The 15123-nt window shown below is 41.8% G+C and overlaps 1 protein-coding gene across 1 annotated transcript in view; it reads left to right on the forward strand.

Annotated features, from left to right (window-relative positions):
- LOC139445527 (uncharacterized) overlaps positions 1-15123 on the forward strand; it is a 113195-nt gene that overhangs the window by 84886 nt on the left and 13186 nt on the right. The gene's annotated exons all lie outside the window — the stretch shown is intronic.

Genomic DNA, 15123 nt, shown 5'->3' on the forward strand with positions numbered 1-15123 from the left:
ACTGTGTGAAACCCACTGGCACGGGACAAATCAATGAGCGCCCAACACGTCAGCTTGCCCTCTAAAACTTAATCGTGGTGACGAGCGTTCGCTCGCCATGCCAAAGTCCCGAGGTCGATTCCCCATATGGGTCTAATAACCGTGTGAAACACGCCCGCGTTCTATTTGCAATATTGTCCGGGGAGAAATATGTCAGCTTGACCTTTAATAAACAGTGACGGTGACTTATAGGTTGCTCGTCACGCCGCAGGCCCTGTGTGATTCTCCCATTGGATATAATATGTACACATTTCTGACTCCCACGCCGTGATATTGCTGGAATATTGCCAAAAGCGGCGCTAACCATACAATCTGCTCTTTTTAATTAACCTGCTCGATAAGGGTCGTGATGGGATCGCGACTTAGAACTGTAGTTGCTACAAGACGTCCATGTCATCAAATATCAGACGCGAACAAAGGAAACTGACGGTTTTTTGTATCCTGTACCTGAAATCAGCAAAGAAGACGTTTCAAGATTGTTTGAAGTCTGACTATCACTTTTTTTAAAGAATGTGGGTGATTAATTTCTGACAAAGTGTAATATCTTTTTACATGTCTTATGCGGACTTTAAATTAGTGGCGGTGCCATCGGTTGATTAGTTTCTGAAGGAACTTCACCTCACTAGTAGCGCATGGCACATTCAGAACAGACACATTCATTGCAGAATTAACCAGCTGATCTCTGTAGCTAAAGTAATATCTTCCTTGTGTCTATCACCAGCATCACAAAGAGACGTCAGGCCCAAATGTCATTAGTCACACTCTCCAACCACCATTGATAATACCGGGAACATTGAGGAAAATGCTTCAGGTTGTTAATGCATAAATGTATGTAACAGGGACAAGCGTTTACTCGTCACGTGGAATGCCCAAGTTATCACCTATGAATGATGTACAGTACACCCTTATCCGTATGCATACATAGTGTACACTTAGGTGATGGTTTCAGTTTTCTGAGATTCTAAATTTATCCTACAGGTGGACTACCTCCCGAAAGATCAGCCAGTAATGGCCAATTGTATACTAATCTGCTCTGGTCGGTTGGTTTGTTGTTTAACGCCGCACTCAGCAATATTCCAGCTATTTGACGGCGGCCTGAAAGTAATCGAGTCTGGAGCAGACAACCCAGTGATTGACATCATCAGCATCGATCCATGCAATTGGAATACGATGGCATGTATCTACCAAATCAGCGAGCCTGACCACCCGATCCAGTTAGTCGCCTTTTACGGACCTATTCTAACCCGGATCTTCACGGGTCAATCTGCTTAGGCAACTGCATGAGAATATAATGGCCCACATTCGTGAAAAACTTACTTACCGTGTATTACAATTATCACAGTGCATATATTTCTTTATACACTTTTTATATTTTTCACAAATTAAACTTTAACAAGGAAATTCTAAAATTCGAAAGTCGCTAGACCTGTATTCGCGTTTTTTATCGCCACTGGTCTGCCATTACGGCTGCCCCTTGGCGAGGTCGTTCACGAGAACAGTATATTACGTAATCATAGATAAAGTCGGCGGGTACGTCCGCACCGGCCCTTGTTCTAATGATATTATGTTTTGTTACCAGCTGGCGCAGGTTTTGACCATCATCTAAAACTGTTGTAATAAATCAACACTTGTTAAGTAAAAATGAAACTTTTCTATACAGCCTTGGACAGCCCATGGCAGATAACATAGACGGAAATTACAACATCAAAGTAATTGTTAATGTGATACGAGTAGAGCTGTGGGGGTGTATAACTCTTTGGGTCTTGGTCCTCGGCACATTTGCTTGAAGAAACCCTAAGGACCTCACAGCTCTCCCCTCTCTTGTTTCAAAGCTAGCTCCCAATAGCTAATCCCCCATGAAGAGGCCTGGCAGTTATTTGTAGACGGCTGTCTTACAATGCACTTGTGTTTTGTGCATTTTTGTGGCTCATTGAACGTCCTACGTGTTAACCAGATCTCGTATCGACAGATTTCCACCTCTACCCAATCTTAAAGAAAGAACTGTCTGGCAAGCATTATGCTAATGGTGATGACGACATTTCAGCTGTGGAGGATTGTTTTTCCATCGAATGGAAGCCTTCTACACCAGAGGCATCCAGGCATTCGTGACCAACTCGTGTTATTCCGGGACAAACCGAATCTTCTTGCAGGTTACGGAAAGAGGCGAGTGGTGACGAATGGCATCCAGGCACTCCGTTGGTAAAGTGTATGGGCCTCAGAGGAGGTTGTTTTTAAAAAAAATTAGCAATCAACGCAATTTATAATAGTTAGGCTCGGAACGTTTCATCACCCCTCGTAGCTTTGGGGAGGGAGGAGTGGGGAGGCGGGAGTGCCGTGGTGAAGCCTAGTTGTTAAAGCGTTCGCTCGTCACACCGAAGGCCTGGGCTCGATTCCCCACATGGGTACAATGTTTGAAGCCTATTTCTGGTGTCTCCCGCCATGATATAGCTGGGACAGTGCTAAAATCGGCGTAAAACCATACTCACTCACTCGTAGCTTTGGAAAATATTCGCTTCTGATTGGCCAAAGTTTGCAAATCATAACATCCACATATGACTGACAGCGGATTTGACGACTGCTTCTTAAGAATAAAGTCCAACTATGACGTATATTTTGCACCTCACCCAGCGATATGACGTCATAATATTGACATGGGATGTGGAACTACGTCGTGCAGAACTGACCGTATTTTCTTTTCTCGTACCCGATTCATGTCAGACAACGACACCCTATCAACGTTATCATGAAGCTTAGAAAAGAAGGGTGAACATAATGTGAGGTTTGAGCATGTACATGTTTGTAACACGACTTGGTTTCTCGGTGTGTCACTGATTCGAGACCTTACACTGATTTACCCACCTGAACTAGAAATAAAGGAGACCATTGAGGCAGCCTCATCTGTTACATGTTTAGATCTATGCATATAGGACCCGTGAAGATTCCGGGGTAGAAAAGATCTTCAGCAACCCATACTTGCCGTTAATGGCGACTATGCTTGTCGTAAAAGGCAACTAACGGGATAGGGTGGTTCGCTGACTTGGTTGATGAATGTCATCGATCCCAATTGCGTAGATCGATGCTCATGATGTCAATCACTGGATTGTCTGGTCCAGACTCGATTATTTTACAGACCGCCGTCATATAGCTGGAATATTGCTGAGTGCGGCGTTCAACAACAAACAAACAAAACTATGCATATAGATTCAGATGACAAAACACTCTCCATCAGATTGACACGAGGGATTACTTCAACTTTCAAGGAGACAACTTTCCCTTTATGTCGAGCAATATTCCTGCAGCTCCAGCCTTCAGCGTCTACTTTCACAACTTTTGAGGTAGTCTGTTTCTACGATGATTTCAAAGAGCGTCATACGACCCTTGCTGAAAAGTTTTTTTGATGAAGGTTGAAACATTCAAGGCCTCAGTAAAGCTTTCGAAAGGTTTTATGGTAAACACATGGAGGACAATTCCAAAGCATCAGTGACAAAAAAGATGTCCCTATTGTGAACTGTACCACATGTTCCTGTGTTTCTTTCAGGTGAACACCTGACTTGACAATGCATGTGTTTGTGGCGGGTGACACCGATGGGGCAGGTAACGCCCACCTTCGCGAACACCTGGTATCATCACTATTTGATTGTGATTCATTGACACATGTGCATGATATGGTCGGAATTGTACAATCGACTCTGCTTTTTGCAGAGATTTCTTATGAATATGGAAAGGTTTTGTCGGGTTGTTTTCCTGTAATTCACATCAACAACGCACTCACTTGTTACAACACATGTCGTATCACACAATATCTTCCCTATTACTATTACCTTTACTTCTGCTACTACTGTTACTACCACTACTGCCACTACGACTACCACCTTCCGTTCCGCGCCATGTCTCTTGTTTCAAGCCTCTTGTATCCGGTCTTTCATCTCATGTATACCATCTCATGTCTCATGTATTCTGTCTCGTGTCTCGTGGATCCCGTCTAACGTCTGATGTAATTCTTTCTAACGTCTGATGCATCCTGTCTTACATCTGATGCATCCTGTCTTACGTCTGATGCATCCTGTCTAACGTCTGATGCATCCTGTCTAACGTCTGATGCATCCTGTCTAACGTCTGATGTATCCTGTCTCACGTCTGATGCACCCTGTCTAACGTCTGATGTATCCCGTCTAACGTCTGATGTATCCTATCTAACATCTGATATAGTCTGTCTCACGTCTGATGCACCCTGTCTCACGTCTGATGCATCCTGTCTAACGTCTGATGTATCCTGTCTAATGTCTGATGTATCCTGTCTAACGTCTGATGTATCCTGTCCTACGTCTGATATATCCTGTCTAACATCTGATATAGTCTGTCTCACGTCTGATGCATCCTGTCTAACGTCTGATGTATCCTGTCTAACGTCTGATGTATCCTGCCCTACGTCTGATGTATCCTATCTAACATCTGATATAGTCTGTCTCACGTCTGATGCACCCTGTCTCACGTCTGATGCACCCTGTCTAACGTCTGATGTATCCTGTTTAACGTCTGGTGTATCCTGTCCTACGTCTGATATATCCTGTCTAACATCTGATATAGTCTGTCTAACGTCTGATGCATCCTGTCTAACGTCTGATGTATCCTGTTTAACGTCTGATGTATCCTGCTCAACGTCAGATGTATCCTGTCTAACGTCTGATGTATTCTGCCCAACGTCTGATGTATCATGTCTGATTTATCGCGTCTAAAGTCTGATGCATCCTGTCTAACGTCTGATGCATCCTGTATAACGTCTGATGTATCCTGTCTAACATCTGATGTATGCTGTCTAACATTTGATGTATCCTGTCTAACGTCTGATACATACGGTCTAACGTTGTATTATCCGGCTAACGTCTGATATGCAGACGTCTGAAAAACTCCGTCTAACATCTGCAATATCCCATCTAACGTCTAAAAATGTCCTGTCTAACGTCTGAAATATGCTAACGTCTGATTTATCCCGCCTGATATCTGATGTATCCTGTCTAACGTCTGATTACCCTGCCTAGCCTCTCCCTTCTAACGTCGTTTCATTCTCATCTCATATCAAGCCTATAGCTAACAATATCGAGTGGACAGGCCAGTCGTTCCTTGCCCATAAACCCGTACTGTAATGTTCAAAAAGTGTATCAAGTGTGCAGCCATTTATCCTCACTGAAACCGCCTTAATCATTCTCACTCACGTACACATAAACCACAAAATGGCGCATGTTTGTTAGTATTTTGAAAAGATCGTTATAGCAGTGTCTCAACTCTTCCAGGTTACACGAGGAAAAGCCTGGTAATTTGAGTCAAATACAGATGATCATGTCATCGGACATACAAACGATAAATAGATCAGTTTAAGTACGCAAAGCTCTATTGACCTAAGCTATGTATGCACAATGCATCGCCATAGAAAAGGTCTTTCCGTGCACACTGGTCAATGTTGTGAGCAAGGACACATTTGACCGTATCTATAGGATAAATAATCGATGTCAACGTTATTGTGGACAACACGTGTTCATAATCTCACCATAGAAAAATGCTCTGTGTTTCATAATATAAGCGAATGGACAGAAATAGATAATGTAAATGAACTAAATATGTGTTAACAATAACGATCTGTTGTTTACCATGCTCATCCATAGCAACGATGTTCAAGTACAAAAAAGATTTGACCAACATGTTTATGTTTCGTTATTAAAAATATATGTTCAAGGTTCGTATGGAAAGTTGTTTGTTTATTGTTTGAACGATCGAGGATTTTTTCAGGGAATGATAACATAACAATAATTATATATAATCATATTTATGTTAACACTAATGGATTTCAAACTGTCGAAAACGTTCTCCCGTGTAACGTCAATTCTTCTAATATATGATTTTAGGATATATATATTTTTAATATTGGACGTAATATTTATATAACCGGAGAGCAAACATTCCTAAACGCACATTATTGGGTTTTGAGTCTAGTCTCAAAGAACGGCTGGAGGTGTTGCCTTAGGAGAAATAATATTTCCCTGTCATTATAATTACTTAATTGACATAAATGTGCCGTTCCATAACAAAGTATGTCATACACAGCTCAGCATTGGAAGAAAAAATATAATCAAATTGTCTCATGACATTTTAGCTTTTCTGAAAGGATGCTCGTGTGTACTTATGTCGTGGCAGTTTGTCCGGTGTACGTTTTGCCGTCCGCTGGAATATGGCCTGTTACAATGGATGAGCATAGTAATGATGCCTCTAGATACACTCACCGAATTCTATTCCGATGTTAAACATGCCCGCCATAGCAGCCAAATCATGTTTGCCCAATAAAGACATTCTTACATGTATGAATATGACATTTTATGTGTAGTAAATATGTGGTAGGAGAACAACATGTATACCTTTTTCGTCCCTCCTATGGACTATTATTCCGAAATATACAACTGTTATTGTACCTAGACCGGTGTTATTTATGTTCGCATTTTTTGTTTACCCCTCTATTTTTGTAATTTCTTAAAAAAAATAATGCTGCAAATTTGTAGATGCAAATCAGGTGAGCAATAGAGCCTTGCTTCTGGCCAAGAATTTTAACTTAAGCTCCACGTATATCGATGATCTGATATCGTTCAATAACCATCAGGGGCGGTCGGGTAGCCTAGTGGTTAAAGCGTTCGCTCGTCACGCCGAAGACCCGTGTTCGATTCCCGACATGGGTACAAGGCGTGAAGCCCATTTCTGGTGTCCCTCGCCGTGATATTGTTGGACTATTGCTAAAAGCGGCGTGAAACCATACTCACTCACTCACTCAATAACCATCAGATAGCCAATTACCGTCCACGGGTTTCCCACCTGAACTAGAAATAAAGGAAACAAGTAAGCCAACTTCGTCTGTTTCATATTCAGATCTTTTCATGTAAGCTTCATAGTGACCCAACACCCTCCACAAGAACCGCCTCCGTGGTCTAGTGGTAGAGCGTCCGCCCGGAGAGCGGAAGGTCCGGGGTTCGATCCCCGGCAGCGTCATACCAAAAGACGTTAAAAGATTGTACTTGTTGTTACCCTGTCTGGCGCTCGGCATTAAGGGGCTAAAACAAGGACTGGTCGGCTCGGAGTCAGTATACTGTGTCTGAGTGGGGTATTCATGTTAAACTGCGGCGTGGTATCTCAGTGAGCTTAGCACTATAAATCGGCATCAGTCCGGACTAGTACAAGCAGCCACACAAACACACACACGTACATGCACGTCGCTATATAAGCGCAATAATCTTGGACGCGACGTTAAACCCCATTCCACCACCACACCCTCCACAAGACTGTATGACTTTCCAATAATCAAGTTTCCCTTTGGGTCGAGCAACACACCTGAAGCTCCAGCCCTTGGTGTCTACATTTCACAACCTTTGAAGTACAATCGGACATGCTCTTTCCACCAAGATTTCAAAGAGGGTTATTCAACTCTTGATCAGAAGTTGTTCGATCAAGGTTACAACATTCAAGGCTTCAGTAAAGCTTTCAAAACTTTCTGTTGTTGACACGTGGAGGACATTTTCAAATTTGACGCATCAGTGACAAAAATGATATCCGATACAATTCCCTATTCGGACTTGTACCATATGATCCCGTGTGTGTTTGGTTTTTTTGGTGAAAAAATGACTTGACTTTGCATGTGTTTGTGACGGGTGCCACCGTTTGGGCAGGACATGCTCGCCTTTTAGCGAACACCTGGTATCATTACTAATTGATAGTGAATCATAAACACGTGATCATAATATAGTCGGAATCTTACAATCGACTCTGCTTTGACAGAGATTTATTATGTATATGGAAAGGGTTTTGTCGCTGTTACTTATTTTGTGTGGCACTTCACTTTGGTGTAAAATAGATTCGAGGATCAAATGAACCATTTTGTTGGTTTTGTGGTGATGGGTTACAGCCAGTGTGACATTGTCGTAATGTTGTTTAAAACCTGAGCGCTATATTGTCTCGAAAACAAAGTTAATTGATATCAGCATGGGATTTGGATAAGATTAGTTTTCCCATCGAAAGAGTAATAGAATGCCATGAAGGACAAGTCTCACAGGACTAGTTTTCATTTCGGTATTTTCGATTCAGCAGGTAAATTAGAGCATTTTATTTCCGCATTATTGATTATGTGTTATTCCGAATGCTGAAAAATGCTCAATGCAATCAATCCATCTCTCGATTGTTTACAGACCGCCTTTGTATGGCAGAAGTTGTATTTGTTGCCATACTCAGCAATATTCCAGCTATATGACGGCGGTCTGTAAATAATCAAGTCTGGACCAGACAAATTTGTGATTGACTGACTACGCATTTGGGATACGAAGACATGCATCAACCCTGTCAGCGAGCCTGACCTACCGATCCCGTTAGTCGCATGGGTTGCTGATATATCAGTTGTCGTGAGGGGCGGTGCTACCGGTAGGGCAGGTCATGCTTACCCTTTCCGCGAACACCTGGTGTCATCACTGACTTTCAGTGATCCATTCATACAGGTTTCACTGTTATTTTGCCTTTTACGCACAATGGTATTTGTTTCGGCAGACCTAGTCGTATATTATGTTCGGGCGGTCGGGGAGCCTAGTGCTTAAAGCGTTCGCTCGTCACGCCGAAGACCCGGGTTCGAATCCCGACATGGGTACAATGTGTGAAGCCCATTTCTGGTCGCCGCGATATAACTGGAATACTGTTAAAAGCGGCGTTAAACCCAACTCACTCACTCACTACATTTCACAACCTTTGAAGTACAGTCGGACATGCTCTTTACACCAAGATTTCAAAGAGGGTCATTCAACTCTTGATCAGAAGTTGTTTGATCAAGGTTACAGCATTCAAGGTTTCAGTATAGCTTTCAAAACTTTCTGTTGTTGACACGTAGAGGACATTTTCAAATTTGACGCATCAGTGACAAAAATGATATCCGATACAATTCCCTATTCGGACTTGCACCATATGTTCCCGTGGGGATTTTGAGGTGAAAAACTGTATTGACTTTGCATGTGTTTGTGACGGGTGCCACCGTTTGGGCAGGACATGCTCGCCTTTTAGCGAACACCTGGTATCATCACTAATTGATAGTGAATCATAAACACGTGATCATAATATAGTCGGAATCTTACTATCGACTCTGCTTTGACAGAGATTTATTATGTATATGGAAAGGGTTTTGTCGCTGTTACTTATTTTGTGTGGCACTTCACTTTGGTGTAAAATAGATTCGAGGATCAAATGAACCATTTTGTTGGTTTTGTGGTCCTGGGTTACAGCCAGTGTGACATTGTCGTAATGTTGTTTAAAACCTGAGCGCTATATTGTCTCGAAAACAAAGTTAATTGATATCAGCATGGGATTTGGATAAGATTAGTTTTCCCATCGAAAGAGTAATAGAATGCCATGAAGGACAAGTCTCACAGGACTAGTTTTCATTTCGGTATTTTCGATTCAGCAGGTAAATTAGAGCATTTTATTTCCGCATTATTGATTATGTGTTATTCCGAATGCTGAAAAATGCTCAATGCAATCAATCCATCTCTCGATTGTTTACAGACCGCCTTTGTATGGCAGAAGTTTTGTTTGTTGCCATACTCAGCAATATTCCAGCTATATGACGGCGGTCTGTAAATAATCAAGTCTGGACCAGACAAATTTGTGATTGACTGACTACGCATTTGGGATACGAAGACATGCATCAACCCTGTCAGCGAGCCTGACCTACCGATCCCGTTAGTCGCATGGGTTGCTGATATATCAGTTGTCGTGAGGGGCGGTGCTACCGGTAGGGCAGGTCATGCTTACCCTTTTCGCGAACACCTGGTGTCATCACTGACTTTCAGTGATCCATTCATTTAAGTGTCACTGTTATTTTGCCTTTTACGCACAATGGTATATGTTTCGGCAGACCTAGTCGTATATTATGTTCGGGCGGTCGGAGAGCCTAGTGCTTAAAGCGTTCGCTCGTCACGCCGAAGACCCGGGTTCGAATCCCGACATTGGTACAATGTGTGAAGCCCATTTCTGGTGTCCCCCGCCGTGATATTGCTGGAATATTGCTAAAAGCGGCGTAAAACCAAACTCACTCACTCACTCACGTATATTATGTTCAAACAACAGAAAAATCATTAAATTGTGAGCCAGTAAACATGAAGGAATATCCGTCGGTGTTTTTCCGTCTTCTCCATTTTTGCCGGTTTCCAGGAACTATTAACATGCATTATTTTTTTATAATGGCCGAGTTTCGATTGATGCCGCTTATAGCAATATTCCACCACGCGGGGGACACCAGAAATTGGCTTCTCATTGTACTCATGTGGGGAATCAAACCTGGGTCTTCGGCGTGACGAGAGAATGCTTTAACCACTAGGCTACCCGACCGTCCCTTGTTATTATGAGTCTGCGAAGGAACAGACACAGTGTGGATACTTTTGACACCTGATATGAGTTGCACTTAGTCGTTTGGCATGTCGAGTGTTTGGAAGAATGCCATCTGCTCCATCAATATTGCAAAGGTTATATTGGAAAAAATGACTGGAAAGGAACAATGGTTATTGAAGTCCTCACAATCCTCGGAGCTTTGCAATGCAGAATGGTCCGTTGAAATCCTTATTCCTATGTAATATCATCCCACCAGGACGGAGTGGATCGTTGCTCATCCTGAAGCTCCCATTAAATAGATAAAGGATTTTACGCAAAACAAAGTAAGAGACACTCGTTGTTTGTGAGCAAACATTTAGCGCCCGAATAGACAAGCCTAGTTTGGAACAACTAACATGGACGTCAAGGAATCGAAACACAAGGATTTTTATTTATTTATTTCTGTACACCGCCAGAGTGAGGCAATTATTCGCCAGTTCACAGAGTGGGTTAGATCGCCGACTTTGAGTGCTGGTGATTAGGTTCCTCCGCTTCGAATCCCGGATGGGACTCAGCCCCAAAAGTACTGGAATCTGTACTTTACTAAGAAAGTGTTATTCCAAATATAACATTTGTTACAAATATTTCGTAGTGATTCATTAACACATGCTCATGATCTAATAATGGGAACGGTACAATCGACTCTTTAAGAGATTTCTTATAAATATGGAAAGCGTTTTATTAAACCTCAGGAAACCCATTTTCCCTAGGCAAGAGAGTTAACTGATTTTAAAAGTCCAGTTTCCACCCTTGCCGAACCAGGCTGGAATTCCTGGGCTCGACCGTAGCGCAACCAGTGGTTATAATGAGTTATGTCCCTTCCAAGCCTCTCATATGGATCAATCAGATTCCACCTCTCGTATCACTTGCATTTGTTTCAAACAAAATGGCGGCGCCCAGTCAAGACGATCTGATCGATAATCAAGATCTATATTGTGATAAAACGTGTTTTACATAGCGAACTGCATCAAATCAAGTGAGCAGCTTGATTAAAAACACCAAAAGACTGAAAATATCTGTTGAAAACGAGTTAGCGGTGCACATGCTTTGCAAATCCTGCAATCGACAGAAATCTGCACGACATTTTACCAACCGGATTGCGATTTCGGTGCGCAATTTTGATTGGACTATGCATAGACTCGTTAGTCCAGCCAAAATGTAACTCCATAATACCAGCCTAGTTTGGCAAGGGTGGAAACTGGACTTTTATAGTCAGTTAACTCACTTGCCTCGGGAAGATGCGGGAAACCTTGAACTTTTTTTAAAATGATTTCATTTCATATTACAACCAGTGTGTGTCTCCTACGTGAGTACCCATATGCACATCCTTGATTGTATAGGGCACTGTATCTACACTCTATAATGATAAATACGCTGGACCCATTGAATACCACAACTTCGCTTGGGACCTGGCGTCACAATCTCTTATTGGTTACTTCCACATGATGTCCCTTACAAATGAGTGTAATTTGACAGGAGAGCTATTCTGGCAGCGGACACAGAAAGTCATGGAAACGAACGGGCACTAGGCATTTATCTTAACAAGATGGAAAAGTAATGCAAAATAATGGATGCTCGAAAATGATTAGAGTGGATATTTAGTTATGTTGTCAAGTGTGTTGCTCGAACCAGTCCGGAGTCCACAGTTCAGAAAAATACACGCGAGACAACTCCTTCCACGTTCACAAGAAATCGTACGATTCTGACTCTATGATAAGCATGTGTTTATGAATCACTATCAAGTAGTGATGACACGAGATTTTCGCGAAAAATTCAGTTCAATTCACATGCTAAAGAAAGTCAATTGTTCGCCTGAAAACAACACGGGAATATCTGGGACAAGTCTAAATAGGCAATTGTATCGGACATCAATTTTGTCTTTGATGCGTCACAGTTTCAGAAGTCCATTTAATGCCTTCCTAATAATGAAGACTTGGCTTTGCTTTGGACAGGGTTAGGTACCAATCAAAGAGGATTTAGTTATTACAGTGTCGCTCACAGTGGTAACTGGTTTCACTAATATAATACACAGCGCAATGCCCTGAATTTATAGTGCCTTCATCGGAAAAAGAAAACCTAATTAAATTTAAACAATTCTTCTGTGTAGTTCCTTAATGTATAATACAAAAGATCTGTCTTGTCAATAGTGAGTGATCATGGTTCTATAACGCCATATGCCAGCTTAATCATATTATTCTTTTCTTTAATCCTTTTTTCGGCTTGATCAGCGTAGACTTAACGTCAACAAGGCCCTACATCAACGGTCCCATGTGATGGCCATAAAGCATTTGCATGCTAAGCTTATTTAGTAAAAGGTTATTTCTTTAATACTTTAATTGTATGATTTAATTATATGAAGTAACATAGTAGTTATGAAATCCGTTTTCCTGTCATCGTGAATGAATTAAAAAGGCTTTTACTCAATATTTTGTTGCCAAATAAAACTAAATTTCTGTGAAAGGTTATTGATAAATTCGCTTCTCACATACTTGATTGACATAATTTGACAACAGACCGCACTCACCAATATTCCAGCTCTATGGCGGCGGTCTGTAGACATTCGAGTTTGGACCAGACAACCCAGTGACTGACATCCTGAGCATCGATCTACACAATTGGGATATGATTATACGCATGAACCAAGACAGCTCAGTCGCCTCTTACGACAAGCTGGGTTGCGGAAGACCAATTCCAATCCGGAAGAGTGATGTATGTAGAAAAACAGGACGTACTGTCGACAGAATTGCGAATACTGGTTGCACACTCGAAGACATTTGACAGGAAGATATTGTTTTATGTTCATGCTTTCTGGTTGCTAAAAGACTTCTAAGGAACTTTTGCGTTGCTGACAGTCCGAATATAGCATCCATTAATTTAACCGGAAGGCACTTAAAACACTTTATTGATCACAATTTCCTTTGAAGCCAGCTGTTATCTTAAACCACGACCTCAAATATGTAAATCAGTGGCCATTTCCTTAAAATGATATCAATATCATATTTTACCATATAAAATGCATATTGTCTCAATATGAGGACGTGTGTCAGAGTTTTTTATCTTTCGTGAAAAACGTGTCAAGGCATCTGAAGGTCTGATTAAAACAATGGAATTGTATGACTTTTAGCTGTCAAACACCTCACACTTTCCAACCCCACTCCCCATCAACTGTTTCCTATATCAGGAAATAAATCATCGGTCATACTGTCTCAGGTCATACTGCTTTTATGATATCATGATGTTCAAAAGATGTTCAATTGTGACGTGGGGGCACGGGTGGCCCAGTCGTCTAAGGCGCCGCGATTCGCTGTGCAGAGTTGCGTCCCTTGGGCACGCCAGAAACCTATGATTGTGGGTTCGAATCCCGGTTCGCCCAGATTATGTTTCTAGGTTTGTCAGCACCATACCCGTGCTCGTGGGTTTCACCGAACGTCTGAGACCTGCATCACTTCAGGCTTTCCTCCCACATAAAGCTGACACGCCGTGATATAACTGTAATACTGTTTAAAGCTGCGTTAAACCCAACTCACTCATTCAATTGTGACGTGAAAGCCGTGAATATCCGGGTTAGAATTCGTCTTCAGCAACCCATGCTTGCTGTAAAAAGCTACTATGCTTGTGGTAAGAGGCGACTAACGGGATTGGGTGGTCAGGCTCGCTGACTTGGTTGCATGTCATCGTGGATCGATGTTCATGATGTCAATAACTGGATTGTCTGGTCCAGACTCGATTGTTCACAGACCGCCGTCATATCGCTGGAACAGTGCGGCGTTAAACAACAAACACATAAACAAACAGTACTTGTTAAAGAAGCACACACAAAATTATCTGTGTTGATGTTCCTGAACTTGAGCATACACTATCGTTGTCCGTTGGGTTTTCCGCCTGAAATACACTTTCACGCGTGCTTTAAATATTTCATGAATCGCAACACGTCATTTCGCAAAGTTTATGAAGTAAGATAAGTATTTGGAATTACCTACTGGTGGTATTTGCAAAAGAAGTGCTTCTGAATAAATATTTTTTTTCCCTGTGACGCTGTGACGCTGTCTTCAGCTCTAACGTTGATTCGATACAAATGACAGAGACATCAGGATGCAGGATTCTTAAATGTCATGGCAAAGTTTATGAAGTAAGATAAGTATTTGGAATTACCTACTGGTGGTATTTGCAAAAGAAGTGCTTCTGAATAAATATTTTCTTTCCATGTGACGCTGTGACGCTGTCTTCAGCTCTAACGTTGATTCGATACAAATGACAGAGATATCAGGATGCAGGATTCTTAAATGTCATGGCAGAATATATCGCAGATACCTTGGCATCAATCACAGTCAAGAAAGAAATTAATATTTGCTGTCTCGTGCAAAGACATATTGGTGTCCTAATGCAACCGAATGTAGACAGACTCGTGGCCTTTTAATGTCAACATGTATGAGAAATGAGAGTTTTGAAACATGTCAACATATATGACCAGCAATATAGGCATGTAATAGACGGATCCACTGATATTATCACCCATGACGTCGCCAATAGAAGGCGGCGTCAGTTGTCTTAACAAACATCACTGACAGTTGTTGAGGAGGTTCATAGCACAAAGGCTCATTTATCGGTAGACTGGAATTTCTGTGTGTGGGAGCAGCGTATTATCCT

This window comes from Haliotis cracherodii, unplaced genomic scaffold, assembly GCF_022045235.1.
Source record: "Haliotis cracherodii isolate W230 unplaced genomic scaffold, xgHalCrac1.p SCAF_6, whole genome shotgun sequence".
Taxonomy (NCBI): Eukaryota; Metazoa; Mollusca; class Gastropoda; order Lepetellida; family Haliotidae; genus Haliotis; species Haliotis cracherodii.